The 18,009-nt window shown below is 39.3% G+C and overlaps 1 long non-coding RNA gene and 2 pseudogenes across 1 annotated transcript; 1 reads left to right on the plus strand and 2 right to left on the minus strand.

Annotated features, from left to right (window-relative positions):
• Positions 1-276: 276 nt before the first annotated feature.
• On the minus strand, positions 277-2,442 carry LOC115681978 (WAT1-related protein At5g64700-like; annotated as a pseudogene).
• Positions 2,443-3,716: 1,274 nt separating this feature from the next.
• Positions 3,717-7,773, plus strand: LOC130135000 (uncharacterized). The gene is made up of 2 exons (XR_008814488.1): positions 3,717-3,950; positions 7,378-7,773. It is a non-coding gene; the product is annotated as an uncharacterized LOC130135000 (long non-coding RNA).
• A 1,956-nt stretch (positions 7,774-9,729) lies between these two features.
• LOC115665634 (WAT1-related protein At5g64700-like) lies at positions 9,730-16,169 on the minus strand (annotated as a pseudogene).
• Between the last annotated feature and the right edge of the window lie 1,840 nt (positions 16,170-18,009).

The raw sequence follows: 18,009 nt of genomic DNA on the forward strand, positions 1-18,009 counted from the left end.
TACGACTAAATTAGTACAATTGAAAGGTTTAGAACTAAATTGGCAAATTGTCAAAAGGATTAGAACTAAATTAGTACAATTGAAAGGTTTAGAACTAAATTGGTTGCCGTATAATGGATTTAGGATTTTTTGGACAATTTTCCCTTAATTTGACAATTACCAAAAAAAAAAAATGGACGGCCTTAACCAAACACATTCACTATGGTTTTCCCTATGATCATTACTTAACCTATACTTTTCTAAGTCCAATTAAATTTTAGCCCACTTTTAGCATATTCAATTTCTAAATGTAGAAATGGGGGACTTTTGTTCACTCACACAATAAAGGACGGCAAGTAGTCTGACATTCCAAGCCAACTTCCACTCGGAGAGGTCTCTTTCCACGGCAATCGCAACAAGAAACAACTGAACTGTGCTTGATAAACACTGAAGAAATTGGAAGTGAAGCTTCGATGGATAGGTTTTCAATAGTCCAGCCTGTTTATATAAAGATAAAGCACTTGGATCTATATGACTTTTCTCTTAAAAAGAAAAAGAAACAAAGCATGATTTCAATAAGCCAAGAATAATAAAGGTTAACTTAATGTTAAACATGACTTAACAAAAAATACAAAGAAGTAATGCTAAATATGCAATCAAGATTCAAAGAAGCGATGAGGTAGACGTGGATTCCACGATTGTTAACTGTGATTTATGATCTAATTTATTCATGTTGGAATGTACAATTATGCTAGAGGCCGGTTAACATTAGGCAAAATAAGCAATCACGAATCAACATCCAAAGGGTATGCACGCGTGATTAAAAGATGCTACGAGGACGAAGTGGATTCCACAATTATTGTTTACAAGTGAAATTTATGATTTAAAACTCCTATGACCAAAAAGATGATATAGTGTTTAATACTTATGTAAAAAAGTACATTGCAAAAACTTGAGCTATTAATTAAGTGCATGAACATTATTTTTTGTGTAAGAACGTTGATTTAAGTGGCTATTAATATTGCTAATTTAGTCTTAGAACTTTGCACGAAATTTTAATGTAGTCCTTTCGGTCAATTTTTGCCGAAAATCGCTCATGTGGCGGTTTAATCATTTCTGGTTATCCTATATAGCACATTGCCACATCAATGATTATCGGCGAAAATTGGCTGGAAGGATAACCTTGAAGTTTTGGGCAAAGATTTTAAACTAAATTGACAAAATTAAAAAGTTCAGGACTGAATTGGTATATATACAATAAGTTTATGACTGATTGGACAATTTTCGCGTGTTGGAGCCAACATAGACTATGGTCTTTTTCTTTTCATGGTTACTGTTGTAATCTCCCTAACTAGATGTATTAGCCATTCGAGAGATCACGAAATGTTTTACCTAAAATGAATCTCATGATGAGCGATATCCTGAGCTTACTAAATTTGATCTCCAAAATGAGTTTATTAAATAATGTGTCAAACTACAAGTGTGTTATTGACAACCGTTAATAATAGTCTGACAAATTTCTTAGTAAATCAATGTCCTAAAGTAGTCTTTCTAAAAGTTGGGGGACCTGCAGAACAAACCATAAGCCCCAGGAGGAGACTGAAATGAACGAGAGGAAGCAACCTATGATCCATGGTGCTTCCAGATGATGAAATATGGTTATGGTGTTGGTGTTGGTGTTGGTGTTGGTGTTGGGCACTATGGAGGGCAAAAGGAGGATTTAGAATTGGTCCCTTGAAGAAAGCAAGGGTGGCCACTCCTCCTATGCAAATTGTTATTCCTCCAAGCTTTGCAACTCTCACTATACTCCTTACATTTAACTTCTCCCTCCTACCAGAGTAATGCCAAGAGTTACAACCCTTTAGGAAACGAAGTATTGAGTTCACTAGATAGAAAATGTGAATATTGACTTAATATAGATTAAGAATATACATATCAAATAATTGGGAAGAGGAGGACCGGAGAAGAATAGCGAACAAGAAGGTTGTAACAGGTACGCAGTTCACAGTTGCAGACGCGAGTAAAGCTGAAATATAGAGGAGAGCAATCCCAAAGAGATTCATAGTTAGCGTGATACTGCAATACACATGTATCATTTCATCAAAACTACTAGGAAAAGGACCTTTTGAATGTTAAGTTACATAATCACTAACTTCTCTGATTAGAGTTTAAATTCAAAGATTCTAGGCAATATTTTTTGAACTCACCCCAGGAAACCGACAGCAGAGATCCTGAAGAAGATGAGGAGTGTGAGCTGAGTCGCAGATCTCCTTTCGAAGATCGCGGCAAACAGGAGCAAGAAAACGGATCCAGCAAGTTGCCGGTAGAAGATGAAGATGAAGCTTTTCATGCCAACATTGACTGCGGCCTTGGTGAACAAGGTCATGCCCGCCTGGATAATCTGGACCAAGATAGCGAACACGTATGGATTCTTCAGTCCCATAATGCTCTCGCCTCTCTGTACATTCGCCTCCGATTAGAAATTAATGGCGCAATCGTTAAAGAATCACATGCTTATCTGCCTATGCATTTAAGAAAATGCAAAGAAAATCCGTGGATAAGTTAGTAAAATCTTCTTTTTTGAATGTTCTTTCTGACGTGATTTTTCTTCTTCAAATGCAACAAATTACCTTGGACCATTTTTCCTTTGTTTATGGTTGTAAAAAATTTCCAGCAACTATGCCTCCAAATTACAAATTATGAATATGGCCTACACCACACTTACCTAAATATATATGCGGTTGATGTCCATATGTTGTAAAGTCGCCAATTAAAGGTATAGTTGGGAGAAATTTTCTTCAATCATGGATGGGGGATAAATATAGTCCTTCCGATTAACGTAATGTAGACTTCGTACAATTCCACTGTTTCTTTCTAATTTTTTTCGTGGTAGTATATTTCTGCAAGAATTGGTAAGCTTCATAAAACTATAGGTAAAGCAATTACAGGTTACCTTATTTCTGAGTTACTTGTCCGTAATTTATAGGCACTTTTACGAAATTAACAACTCGGTTTGACCATTTGCAAAACTACCAACTTTTATTTCTTTTATCAACTTTTACTTTCCTTTCTTATCAATGTCTTAAACTTATTAAATGATACATGAATATATCAATCTTTATTTGAGCAACTTACCAATTTTTTTCCGATTAACCTACCCATTCGTTTTGTGTCACCAACGCTCATTCGAGTTACCAAGCAAAGTTTATTTGGTTTTTAAATCTATGATTAAATATTTGGTATCGTTTACCAATGATTATTTTTCGTTCTTGTAAATGCTTTAAATTTATCAACTATTATATGACATCTTTTTTTTTTTTGAAGGAGAGACTTCAATGATTCGATCATTGACTCAAGATCCAGCGTGTGATAAGAAAAAAGACAGTTCTTACGAGAATAAAAGAGGGTAGTTGTCTTACTTAAGCTGTTTGATAGAGGCGAGGTTTAATATTTAAATACTTTAATACTTCTTTTTTGCGGCAAGATTGAATTTTTGCCTAAGACTAAAGTGTGGATACATGAAATAAAGGAGGCAAATAAAGGATGAAATAGCAATGATCAAGAAACTTGGCCTTTAAAATGGGTAGCACAAGCAAGTAGCTAAGAATTTGTGGGCTAAGGGGTAGGGGTGTCAAAAGAACCCGCTGAAACATGACCCGACCTGACCCAATCCGACCCAAACATGAAATTTTTGTATTGGGTCGGGTTGGACCTTAACTTGTTTAAGTAACAATAGAAACAAGGCTTCAGCTTGTTTTGGATCTACCCGAGCCTGCCCGAAACAAGCCCACCAAAAACAAACAAGAACCATTTGATCTTCTTGCTCCCAAGCCCACCCGAAACCTATCATCTTCTTCCAGAGCTCCGCTTTCTCTCTCTAGCGGATCCTGTCTCCTCCCCAGTTTGACTTGCGCCACCTCCCTCGATCCACCGTCATCGTCATCCCCTCCCAGGCATCGAGCTCGAACCAAGTCAATCCCCGCAAACCCTAACTCCCTCTCGATTTCGTGAATGAAAGCGGGTCCATCGTGCATCGCCAACCACTACGTCAGGTAACGGATTCTAAATTGTGGGTCTTTCGAAGTTTCGCTTTTCCAATAGCAAATTGTGGGTTTATCGCTGATGGGTGCGGGTTTGCTGTTCGATGTGAAGCAAATTCCGTGGTGGGTTTCGCGTGCTTGTTTGTATTTGGGGGGAAAAGGGTGGTGAAGTTTTCGTTTTGCGTTGGCTGCATTGTTTTCGAGGACTGGGGGGAGAAGTGGACTGATGGAGCTGCTAGTGAAGATGGTTGTAGTGATTCACAGGTGGTCTTTAAACTTTGATGAATCTTGCAATTGGATCACTGAATTTCTTTGCAATTGATGCACTCTGTCCATTTCCCAACCAAATGTCCAGCAAAAAACTAACGTGGCCTGTTATGTGGCAATTTTTACCATGGTCAAAGTGCATCAGTTCAACTACAAAAAGTTAAAAGTTTTATGCTTTGGGTTGTTGCAATCAAAGTTCAGTGACCCAAATTGCAAAATAATCGAAATTTGGGAATCACCAGTGGGAAATCTGTTCTGCTATGTATTTGGCTGATCTTGGAATTTGATGGTTGCAATACTTACTGTAGACTTAGGTTAGCCAATCCAAACAGATTTCGAGTAGATTAACTCTAATTTGGACTAACACGTGTCAGGTTTGTTGTAAACTAGCCAATCTAGACAGATTTCGAGTAGACTTAGGTTTGTCTGATCTTAGAATATGTTCTGCTATGTATTTGTTGTGGGTTAAATCGGCTTTCAAGAAGAAGGTGTGGGAGTCGTACCCCGATCTCTTCCCAATTAAAGAAAAGCCGATTGCAGAATCTAAGTTCAAGCTGGTAACTACTATGGCTCTTGAAATGTTGGAGCTTTTATATGTGTTTTCTTCTTTATTTCTTCTATGTTCAATCTTTAGTTGGCTACATTTTGGTGATATATCTTGGAACTGAGTTACTTGAATTGGTATATTTATTTGTGGCATAATTAGCATGTAACAGACCTCTGCAAAAAATTGCATCCTTGATAGCTTTCTGAGTCACTTCTTGTATATGACAAAGCTGTTCATGCTTGCTTTTGAGATAGACTTTACTTTACTATGTCAACTTTCTATGGCAATGATGGTTTTTGTTGATTCTGAAATGTTAATTATTTTTGCTGATTGCTAGATGTCTTCGTCGACGGATTCTAGCCTCACAAATAGAAGGAAGAGATCCGTTATGTGGGATCACTTTAAAAGGATTCCATGTACAGACAAAAATCAAGAAAAAGCTGAATGTTTATATTGCGAGGTCCACATTGGTTGTTCTAGTACTCAAGGGACTAGTTCAATGCATCATCATTTAGATAGATGTAAGGAATATCCATATGCAAACATCGAGAAAAGGCCAAAAAATGCCTCGGGTCAACCTGTTGGGATTGGTAGTTCACCATGGAAATTTGACCAAGATGCTAGTAGAAAAGAACTAGCGACCATGTTCATTCTTGGTGAATTGCCCTTTAAGTTTGTAGAAAATGAGGGTTTTCGGCGATTTGTGTATAGAATCCGGCCAAAGTTCTCAATCCCTATGCGTAACACGTTGAGGAGTGATTGTTATGCGTTATACGTGGAGGAAAGAAGAAAATTGATGAAATATTTTGCCAACACATGTCCTAGAGTTTGTTTGACGACCAACACATGGACCTCTTGTCAAAATTTGACTTATATGTTTCTCACTGCTCATTCTGTTGATGCTGATTGGAAGTTGCAGAAGAAAATCTTAAATTTTTGTCAAATCCCGGGTCATTCTACCGAGATAATAGAAAAGGCGGTTGAGAAATGTTTGACTGGTTGGGGGATTCAAAGTATTTTTTTCATTACCGTGGATAATGCAAGTTCAAATGATTTGGAAATTTAATACTTGAAAAGAAGACTTAATTCTTGGAACACTCTGGTATTGAGAGGTGAGTTACTCCACATGAAGTGTTTTGCTCATATATTGAGTTTGACTATGAGAGAGGAGTTAAAAGACATAAATGATTCTATTGTTAGAATACGTTCGGCTGTACGTTATGTGAGGTCTTCTCTTGGGAGGTTGAGGCGGTTTAAGGATTGTGTTGAACTAGAGAATATTGAGTTCAAGAGTCTTGTATGTTTGGATGTGGAGACTTATTGGAACTTGACATATATGATGCTGGAGACAGCTTTGAAGTTTCAAAAAGCTTTTTTTCTTATTGGAAATTCAAGATAGCAAATTTGTTGAAGAACTGTCCAAGGCGAAAGGGTTGCCTACTAGTGACGATTGGGATTATGCCCGTCACCTTCTTCCTTTCCTGAAGTTACTCTTTGATACGACTTCAAAAGTTTCGGGTTCTTCTTATGTCACTAGTAATGATTTGGCAAAGGATGTCTATGGGCTTTTTAGGATGATTAATGAATATTGTGAGAATGAGGATAAAAGTTTGTAGGAAATGGCTAAAAGAATGAAGACCAAATTCAATAAGTATTATGGCAATGTGAACAACATCAATCTTAATTTGTTTATTGCTTGCATACTTGACCCTCGACATAAGTGGGAATATGTGAAATGGTTGATTAATGATGTTTATGAGAGCAAGCAAGCAGAAATTTTACGTGATAAGGTAACATCATCGCTGACATCATTATACGAGCAATACCGCACTGGTAAATGCCCCCAAGGCAACTTGAGATTAAAGGGTACAAGGACAGTAAATGTGTCAAAGTCTCCCGTGGTTAGTGCGGACTTTATGACTGCAAAGTATCTTAGCCAAACGGGACAACAAATTTTGGAAGAAAAATCTAAATTGGATAAATATTTGGAGGAAGGATGTGAACGTTATAGCCCTGACTTTGATATCTTAACTTGGTGGAAAGTTAATTCTTCGAGATATCCTATCCTCTCTTCCATTGCTCGAGATATTTTGGTCGTGCCCGTTTCGACTGTAGCATCAGAGACCGCATTCAGCACAGGAGGTCGTGTACTCAATGTCTTTCGTAGCTCCTTGACCCCAAGAATGGTGGAGGGTCTTATATGTGCTCAAGATTGGCTACGATCGTCTCCACTTTCACTTTCAATTGAGGATGACTTAGAAGAACAAGAAAATTTTGAGTCAAGTCTGAAAACATAATTGTGGAATATTTATTCTTTTCTATATTACAATGGATACTTAAGTTCTCATTTTGATTGTGAATTTAATGCAGAGTGTTCAACTACAATTATGGAGCCGAACTCGATATCGGTTTCTCTTGATGATTGACGAAGTTGGGAATTGGTACTTGCTAAACCAATTTTTTTTTATTCTTATTGCAAATTTACTTTTTCATATTCAGATTAGGCATTTAGCAATTGTTGTCTTCTTCATTTCTTACTTGCAGTAAGTGTTGTTAGAGGAAGCTTTCTACGAACAATCATCACAGTAAAGCTTTTACATTGTCCTTTTTAAGGGCTGATCACGAGTATTCTGGTGAAGGATCAGCATGTGAAACTATTGCTGAGGGGGCGAAAAGGGAGCAACTGCTGGAAATTGTTCATTTAGACAGACTTTTTCATGGGCAACTCTGGATGAGCAGCTGACTGACTCATTGATGGACAAAATTTGTTTATACTTCATTGAAACTGGGGGTCTACCAGTCTTTGTTGGAGAGTTCTACGGAAGAATGAACATGACCTAGATCTTGCTTTATGGAATTAGTGCTCTTGTTTGTCACAGTCAACATTTGGGATCTAATGTTTTGAATACTACAATAAAGCTCCTCTGTGTAATTAAGACATCTCAAACCTTTTAAGATCCGTGGCTTGGTTATTTTGCGAATGATCTTGGTGGTTATAGTTATGTTGAGGCATTCTAGAATATTATAGGCTTGGGCATTCTCCACAGCTTACTAGACTCTGCCCTTCATAGTCCATGAATGAGGTCTAGTTGGTTCCTTTTTCATTACATCCTTCAGCAGCTTTACTTACAATATAATCCAACACTTAGGCTCCGTTTGTTTGGCGGAAAATGTTTTCCAGAAAAATATTTTCCGGATTTTTCAGTGTTCGGGGGGCGGAAAATAACTTCCCACGGAAAACATTTTCCCTTCCATGGGTAACTTTGCCTTCATTTTGGGGGAAAATGATTTCCTCTTTTCAAAAGAGGAAATCATTTTCCCCAAAATGAAGGCAAAGTTGCCATGGAAGGGAAAATGTTTTCCGTGGGAGAGAAGTTCATCGCCGGTCACCGCCGTCGGCGCCAGTAGCCGCCGCCGGCCGCGGTCGCCGCCGCCGCCGCGGGTCGCCGGTCGCCGCCGCCGGCCGTAGGTCGCCGGTCGCCGCCGCGTCGCAGCCGGCGATCGCCACCGCCGCCGTAGCCGCCTGTCGATCGACGGCCGCCGGTCGCCGTCGCCGATCGTCGCCACGGATCATCGGTCGCCGGTCACCGTCGGATCGTCGGCCGCCGCCGGTTGCCGGCCGTCGGTCGCGGCCGCCGCCCGTCATTGGCCGTCGCCGGTTGCCGCCGCTAGTCGTTGGTCCTTGTCGGTCGTCGGCCACCGCCGGTCGCCGGCCGTTGGTCGCCGGTCACCGCCGCCGCCGGTCGCCGATCGCCGCCCCGGTCATCGGTCGCCGGTCACTGTCGGTCGTCGGCTGCCGCCGGCCGGCGGTCGTCGGTCACCGCCGATCGCCGCCCGCCGCCGCCGACCGCCGCCCGTCGCCGCCGGTTGTCGATCGCCGCCACCGGTCGCCACAGCCGGATCGGCTATCGCCAAACACCAGAAAATATTTTCCGAAACTTTTTCAGATTTTAGCCAAACACCAAAAAATTGTGTTCCAAGAAAACATTTTTCAGGAAAATGACTTTCGGGAAAATATTTTCCAAAAAAAGAATTTTTTCCGCCAAACGAACGGAGCCTTAGTTTGTGCAGATTTTCTATTGTACTTGCTCTGTATTGCTTGAACAGTTGATCGGGTGCCACCATTCACATCCATTTCCATTTCCAGATAATTAATGTTAAAAACAGTTGGTTATTGCTTGCCTAATGAGCATCACCTTGTAATTGTAACTTGTTTATGCTACTGTAATCTCTCTAGATCAAACCTGCTCTTCTGTATCGGCTTCTGGCACTTTGAGTGCATCATAATATTTTCTGCTTCAAGGTATCTGCACAAGCACTAACGAAGCTATGGGATAGCGTGAAGATTTTGAGCAAAACAAGGTGCTGATAAAGTTATTGAGAAAATGAATCGACTGCAAAAAATGATTAGTAAACCTCTAAACACGAATCCGACCCGATTGTGCGGCTATATCATGTTTGGCTCTTGTTTCGGGTCGGACCAAGCACATATATTCATTGTTTCGGATCGGTTCAGATCGGGTATCATGAAAACCCGACCCGACCCGACCCATTAACACGAGGGGGGCAAAACTCCAGTTTTTCAATTTTTGGGCTTCCAAGTCTCGTTGACAAGGCTCTCCATTTTTCTTAAGATAAGGAAAATGTCAAATTGGTCTTTTCTTATTTGGAGCATCAACATTAAGACATGCCAGTCTTATAAAAAGAAGAAAAGCTCCTCGAGAATTACAAAAACATGAGTGAGTGCAACATACATATGTAGACATTAACCGCCAACAAGTGACATATGGTGTGGCACAGCACAATGAAAATATACGTGATGAGCGCCACATACTATCTACTACATAAATATCATTACATGTTCAACAAAACGGCCAACTACATGAAAAATCAATTTCATTTTGCTAAATAACTAGTTTGAGCATCTTTGGGTTCCTCATCTTCTGCATTTACGCATGTCTTCTCAGCTTGAACTGGCAAGGAACTTTCGGTGGCTAGATTTTGCTCGTGCATTTGTCCCCATAAGACTCAGTAGAGGCCTGCTACTAACATTATCTCACCAACAATGCTGATAAAGAAACCAATCATGAGGTCCTATCAGTCGCAATTAATTCAAAGTCGTGATTAGTTCTCATGTTTGTGATGAAAATCTATATAAGCTCAAGAAGAGTCCGAATTCAATCAAAAGCAGCATACAATTAAGAATTGAAGACGAACGAAAAGCTTGATTATATTGCTTATCGTCATTAATATTATACTTAAATTTTGATTTTTTTTTGCGGAGTTTCTAAATTGGAGTCAAGGAGGATGTTCTTTCACATAATCACAAAAGTAGAAATGTTGCACGAGAGGTAGGTTGTCAGCACGCGCGATTATGTAACGCGTGATCTACTTCATAAAGTAGTGGAATTCAGCTTTGGTTTGTGGTTGCTAGCATTGGAAGATAAGACATTGGTGTGAACGACTGAACTTCAGTAAATTCTCTTGTCCCTACTTTTCTGTAAGGACTCTACTTGTGCATTAGCCATTACCGATGTTGCTGCACATCATTGCTGATGCTTTAAGATAGTGTGGCATAACATCTTTACTGTCACAGTTCTCGTCCTCCTCGTGATTGCCATAGGATAGGATATCCCTTATCCACCAAACATTCATCTTAATGTCAAAGATCTACATTTAGGATCAACAGTGTATAGAACTTAATAGTAAAGAATAAGTTTAATGAACAAAAAAGGCTTGACTGCGGTGTATGGTGCGGGGACGGACATAGCATGTGACATTTGTGGGCTTGGATTGGACAATGGACGTATTTATTGGGACTGTTCAACACTTTCGCATACTGTTTCTCCATTATTCTCCACATCTCTCTCTCTCTCTCTCTCTCTCTCTCTCTCTCTCTCTCTCTCTCTCTCACACACACACACACACACACACACACCTTCAAAGGTGTGTATCGCTGTATCCTTGTGCTGTTGTTCCTATCAATTATTGGAGGTGATGCCATGAGATATAGGATAGAGTTTACCTGCCAAAATATATGTTTTCACCCAAGAGGAACATGGAACCAATCATTGTTAGGATTGGATTCAAGGGTGTTGACATGGCTTGGAATACTGGTCCCTTCATTACAATCACCCAAGATTGTAGATAATGCGAAACTCCCGTGACCACAATTCCCTGATCACATATAATTGTAAATATTATGATGTCTTAATGAAAGTACACAATTTAAACACAATTTGATTGGCTTAAAACAATTCTATTGGGATCTCGTCATACCACTCGGCAAATTAGAAAATTTGCCGAAGGGGGGTCTTGTCGAAGGGGGGGAAAAAGCAGCAGCAGCAGCAGCATCACCCACGACCATTATTGGAAATTATCACTTCCATGTGTCTTCCAAGGGCCAAGGGACAAGCAGATGCGTGCGTAATTTCAGCAACTCACCACATGTAATGATGGGCAAAAGGGCGGACTTCGATGGGGGCATTTCACCTCTCGTTGCTTTTCTCGACCAAAAGCAAAGAAGAGCACGATCATCGATCCTACCTCTCAATCTCGATCCCTTGGGGATCCCCCACACCCCGACTTTGTACTTTGAGGGGTAAAGGCGCTCCCCCTTTTTTGAGCTTTCTTCCCATCATTGATGTCAAACATCTCTCTCTCTCTCTCTCTCTCTCTCTCTCTCTCTCTCTCTCTCTCTCTCTCTCTCTACATGGGCATGTCTAAACTAGATCTTGTTTCCCAATTTTCATAAAATGCTATGCTTAGAAATCGATCTTGAAAGTGTGACGGAGGCGGTCGAATTTTTCTCGAAATGCCCGGCGATGATGCAATTAGCATTGATGTATCTATAGAAAATTTAGTATCGGACACCGAGGACAACACTTCTGCTTGGTGCGTTGATGAAGATTTTTCCAAATCACGGTTCCACATATTCCATCTCTCAATTTTTGCAGATCTGATGAGTGGCTTGGTAGCGACCAATTACTTGTCCGTTGCTTTTTGGTAAAAACAAAAAGAAAAGGGATAGTTACAAAAATCATCAAGTTTGCTATCCACATCAAATACTCCAATTACATTTCCAAACTTATATTTTGCAACTTCCCAACCTAAAAAGACCCATTTGTTCTCGTGCATACTCAAGCTACTCCTAATATAGCACAGCAACAATCGAGAGCCACCCAATCTACACCCCACACCTTTCTCTCTCCTCACGCATGGCAACCCAGCACAACAACGATCGAGAGCCACCATCACAGCATGGAGCCATCGCTCGACGCCACAACCCGACCTCGACGTCAACACGACACGCTTACCCTTGCCCGCTGCTCACGCCCCTCTCCCTGCTTCCCTGTCTTTGTCTGAGGTGATATCGTTCGTGGCTCGCAGTTGCCAAGGCGATGCGAGGTCCGCATGGAACTCACTAGGGCTGCGGCCGACTGTGAGCCTCCACAATAGGCTCATGAGTCACGAAAGCTCTATAGCAGAGCCTAGCCATGGCCGACTCGACCTCGCTCTAGCCTTGGGCTGGTGCGGTGACCCCCGTCGGCCTCAGATCCGAGGTCAGTAATGGCCTGCGAATGAGCAGCAGAGGCGGGCGGTGGAGAGGAGGGTGGTGGGTGTGTCAGACTGTGTAAGCCTCTTGGGTGAGGGGAGAGTGTAAGTGGGTGTTGGGTTTTGCAGGAATTTTAGTTCGGGAAATAGTTGTAGGTTTTGAAATGTGACGACGGTATTTGATATATCAAGTAAATCCATAGATTATTTTCGTAATTTTTCCAAGAAAAGAGGCAATTTTCAAACTTTATGGTATCTTTAGGTTTGACAATTACCGGAAGAAAAAAGACGGACTTAACCTAACTCATTCACTATGACTTTCCCTATGAACATTACTTAACCTATATTTTTCCAAGTTGATTTAAATTTTGCCCGACTTTTAGCATGTTCAATTTCTGAGTATACAGAATAGGGACTGTTGTTCTCTTACGCAATAAAGGACCGCAAGTAGTCCGACATTCCAACCCAACTTCCATTGGGAGAAGTCTTTTTCCACAGCAATCGCCACAAAAAAACAAATGAGCCGTGCTTGATAAACACTGAAGGCCTGTGAAGTGAAGCTTCGATGGATAGGTTTTCAATACTCGAGCCTGTTTATATGAAGATAAACTTGGATTATATTACTTTTCTCTTAAAAAATGGAAAAGAGAGAAAGAATGGTTTCAATAAGCCATAAATAGTAAAGGTTAACATAATGTTAAGTATGGCTTAGGAAAAAAAATAATGCTTAATATGCAATCAAGCAGACGTGCTATTCAAAGATGCGATAGGGAGACTTGGATTACACAATTGTTAACTGTGATTTATGATCCAATTTACTCATGTTAGGTATGCACTCATGATTAAAAGATGACATCGTTTACACAATTGTTGTTTACAACTGTTAATTATGGTTCAAAACTCCTATAACCTAAACGATTAAAACACACTCATATTAGAAAGTTTAAGCTATTAATAAAGCATAATCAACATCCAACCAACATTTGATTGTAGTTAGAATGTTATAGATTTATGGCATAGTTCTACATCTGTTGTGCTCGGTGCACTATTGATACAGAATTTCATAAAAAAAATACCCTTTTCTACTTTTCATTTAGGGGTTTTTATTATATGGATTATTGTGAGGTCCATCGTCTGTGTTATAAATATATTTATAAGATTTTGTGTATTTCCCTTTATTGTAATTGATATTATGCTATTTTAGATAGTTATTGTGTAAATCCTATAAATAGGTTCATGTATTCTTCATTTGACAATGTACATAATATTAATTTTTTCTTTTCCTCATTATTCTCAGATGTCGGTGTAAAAATGAAAAAAAAAACGCACAAGTTCACCATTTAATGGTTGATGTCTAAGTTTGGATTAGTTTTTAACTAAATTCTTCCACATGTTGTGTAAATTATTCATTACACTTTCATTGGACCTAATAAAAAATCCTTATTATATTTCATAAATTTCGTTTAGAGTTTTTGAGTGTGAATTTGACTAGAAATCGTGAGATAAACACAAGCAGACCTTTAGGTGCTGGGATTGAGAGACATAATCCTTTTTTTAATTCTTAACGAATTTATCAATACCGCCTTCCCTATGGACATATATCACATTGACCTAACCACATCAAATTTTCTATGTTAACTTATCTTTCCATTGTTTATTATATCGTGAATAAATAGCATTTTGTAGCACGAAAGCGAAATTAGTACCTAAATAGGGTAATAGAGAATTGAAACTTGCGGATATAGAAAAAAGTCCAACCCAAAAGCCGCTTAAAATTTTAAGGGAGAGTGCACATATGTAAGGCTATTATAAACGTCTTTTGCAAAGGATTTTGCATACTATCATAATCCATTTCACATCAACATTAATATATATATACGCACACATATAGTTATAATTATTTGAGTCGTTGGAGCCAACATACACGATGGTCTTTTCTTTTTGTTACCCCTGTAATCTTCCTGACAAAATTTGAGAGATCACGAAATTTTATACATAAATGCATCTCATGAAGAGTATCATTCTGAGCTTCAGAAGATCGCTCTACATAATTAGTCTATTAAATGATGTGTTGAACTGTAAGTGCGCTATATAGTTAACAGTCAATGTTGAAATTAGTCTTAATAAACCTATTATTTCTCTTTCGCGATATTTGTCAGAATCTGAAAAATGGAATAGTCGTTCAAAAAGTCCTAAACCTTTCAATTGTGCCATTTAGTTTTAAATCTTTTGACAACTTACCGATTTAGTCATAAACCTTTTAATTGTGTAAATTTAGTCCTAAACATTTTAATGATTTGCCAATTTAATCATAAACCTTTTGACGACTTGTCAATTTAGTTTACCGACCAATTTTGGACGGAAATTGCTAACATAAACACTAGCCTACCGTTGGCCATCCTACATGGCATGACCAGCATTGACATGGATTATTTTTTCATTTTTTTCATTTTTTTCCCTTTTCTTTCCTTTTTTTTTTCTTTTTCTTTCCCTTCGGCCATGGGGAGGGTTGCCCTTGTGGCCTGAGCGAGGGCTTGACCATCACTGGATTTGGCGAGGGCTCAAACCTCACGGCCTGGGCCAGCAACATGGTGCTGGTGTTGGGCATAAGCCCCAACATTATCTAAACAGAATTAAAATTCTTGAGAAGATCACAATCCTAAAAAGATCGATGAAAAGTCGGGGGTACCTGGAGAACTAACCATAAGCCCCACGAGGAGATTGACATGAACGAGAGCAAGCAACCTACGATCCATGTTGTGCTTCCAGATGATGAAACATGGTATTGGTGTTGGTGTTGGGCATTGTGGAGGGCAAAAGGAGGGTTTAGAATTGGTCCCTTGAAGAAAGCAAGCGTGGCCACTCCTCCCATGCAAATTGTTATTCCCCCTAGCTTTGCAACTCCCGCTATTTCCCTCACATTGACCTTCTCCTTCCTGCCAAAATAATGCCAAGAGTGACAAAGCATTATGAAACGAAGTTGTGGGTATTGTGAAAAGTAAAGCTAAAAGTTTTGGGTACTATAAAGTAATGAGTCCACTAGATAGAAAATTTGAGTATTGAATTGGTAAAGTACGTAAACATTTCGACAAATTTAATACATCGCGTTTGTATTCTAACACGTGGGGAATCATAGTTTTGCAATAGGATTTTGAATAATCTAATGAACCATTTTATAGTCCTATGCCATATAAGGAAAACTCTAGGTAGCGCATTACCTTCTGAGAAGAGTGAGACTAGCACAGTGAATTCAAACAGTTAAGAAAATTATATATCAAATCACTGGGAAGAGGAGAACCTGAGAAGAACAGCAAAGAAAAAGGTTGTAACAGGTACGCAGTTGATAGTTGCCGACGCGAGTGAAGCCGGAGTATAGAGGAGCGCCATCCCATAGAGATTCAGAGTTAGCGTGAGACTGCAATACACGTATCATTTCATCACAATTATTAGAAACAGCAATAAACTTTTGAATGTTAAGTTACATAATCACCAAATACTCTGACTAGAGTTTAAAATTCTAGATTCCAGTGAACGTTTTGAACTCACCCCAGGAAAGCGAGTGCGAAGATCTTGAAGAAGACGAGTAACGTGAGCTGAGTTGCAGATCTCCTTTCGAAGATCGCGGTCAACAGGAGCAAGAAAACGGTTCCAGCGAGTTGCCGATAGAACATGAAGACGAAGCTGTTCATGCCACCATTGAAAGTGGCCTTGGCGAACAAGGTCATGCCTGCCTGTAATAACTGGATCAAGATAGCGAACACGTATGGATTCTTCAGTCCCATTTCGTTCTCTCCTCTCTGTACATTCGTCTCTGATTAGGAATTAAAAGCCGAAATCTTTAAGATTCATGTGCTCATCCGACTTTACAGAAATTTGACATTTGCTACCTTTTTCTATGAAATAAGGAAATGTAAATCAGTGGCAAGCTAGTTAGTCTTCTCCGTTCGATGTGCTTTCTGACGTGAGTTTTCTTTTTTAAAGGCGCCAAATTCTGAGTAGGACGATTTTTGGTTCGTTTCTAGTTGTCGTATATTTCCTGCAACTATCCCTTCATTAGAAAGGTTATAAGTTACGGGCATCACTTACACTATACTTAACAAAATATAAATGTGACTAATGTCCATAACTTATAACCCACGCATAGTTAGAAGAAATTTTCTTCAATCAGGGATGGAGGAAAAGGGAAAATTACAAAAATAGTCATAAACCAATTGCAATTGTGCCAATTCAATTATAAACTTTTCAATTGTGTCAATTTGGCTCTAAACATTTACACGTTTTGCCAATTGAGTCCATTCGGCCAATTTAGACCGGAAGTCGCTAACGTGGACACAGCCGTCTGACGTGGCACGGCTGGCACTAACATGTACATTTTTTAATAATTTTTTTTTTGAGTTTTTAAATAATTTTTTTGGTTTTTTCTTTTCTTTTCTTTTCTTTTTTTTTTTTTTGGACAGAGGGCTACCAGGGGTCGCTGGCCACAAGCGAGGGCCCAGATCGCTTGGGGCTAGCGAGGGCCGTGGCGCCCTTTCCTAGTCCAAATATGGTGAGGACGTCGTGACCTTTGCCAGATCTAGGTGAAGGACCATGCGCTCTTGCTTTCGCCGCGAGGGCATCACAACCCTCACCAATTATGGGCAAGAGCCATAATGCCCTCGCCGTGGCCGACAAGAGCATCAAGCAAGGGCTGCGACACCCTCACTCAATGCCGCCAAGGGTCGGCTGGTGACCCTTGCCGACCCTCAGTCTAAAACAAAAAAGAGTAAGTTAAAAAAAACCAAAAATATTGTTTAAAAATTCAAAAAAAATTATTAAAAAGGTCTACGTTAGCTCCAACGGCTAGCCTTGCCACATAGGACCACCAGCATCCATGTTAGCAATTCTCGGTCTAAATTGACCGGATGGACTCAATTGGTAAAATATGAAAATGTTTAAGACTAAATTGACACAATTGAAGGGTTTTTGGACCAAATTGGCACAAGTACAATAGGCTTAAAACAATTTTGGTAATTTTCCATAGAGGAAAATATAGTGTTTTGAATTAACATAATGCAAACTTCGCACAATTCTACTGTTCCATTTTAAAAAACACGGATTTTTTTTTCATGCTAGTAGATTTATTAAAGATTTTATGAGTTCATAAAAATGTTAATAAGAAATTTACTTGTTACCTTATTTATCAATAACTTGTTGGTAATTTACGAATATTAAAAACTCGTTTTGACAGTTTGCAAACAACCTACTTTTTTTTTTTCCTTTTATCAATTTTAATTGCCTTTCTTATCAACATTTTAAACATACTGTACGATATATGAATGTTTCGATGTTTATCTGAGTGGCATACCAACTTTTCTTCGATTGATTTATCAATTCCTCATGAGTCATCGATTCTCATTTGAGTTATCTAGCGACGCTTATTTGGTTTTCGATTAATTATTTGCTTTTGTTATTGTATACCAATTATTAGTTGTGTTTCTTGTAAACGTCCTAAGCTTATCAACTCTTATATGAATCTATTGATTTTTCTTTGTGTGACTTACTAGCTTTTTTTTTATCAGGTTTCTAACTAGTCTGTCGAGTAACGTTAGTCGGGAGAATGGTAAGCGTTGGATAGAACAAATT

Source organism: Syzygium oleosum, unplaced genomic scaffold, assembly GCF_021117445.2.
Source record: "Syzygium oleosum isolate NSW1041296 unplaced genomic scaffold, Sole_v2.1 Sole_v2.26, whole genome shotgun sequence".
In the NCBI taxonomy this organism is placed as follows: domain Eukaryota; kingdom Viridiplantae; phylum Streptophyta; class Magnoliopsida; order Myrtales; family Myrtaceae; genus Syzygium; species Syzygium oleosum.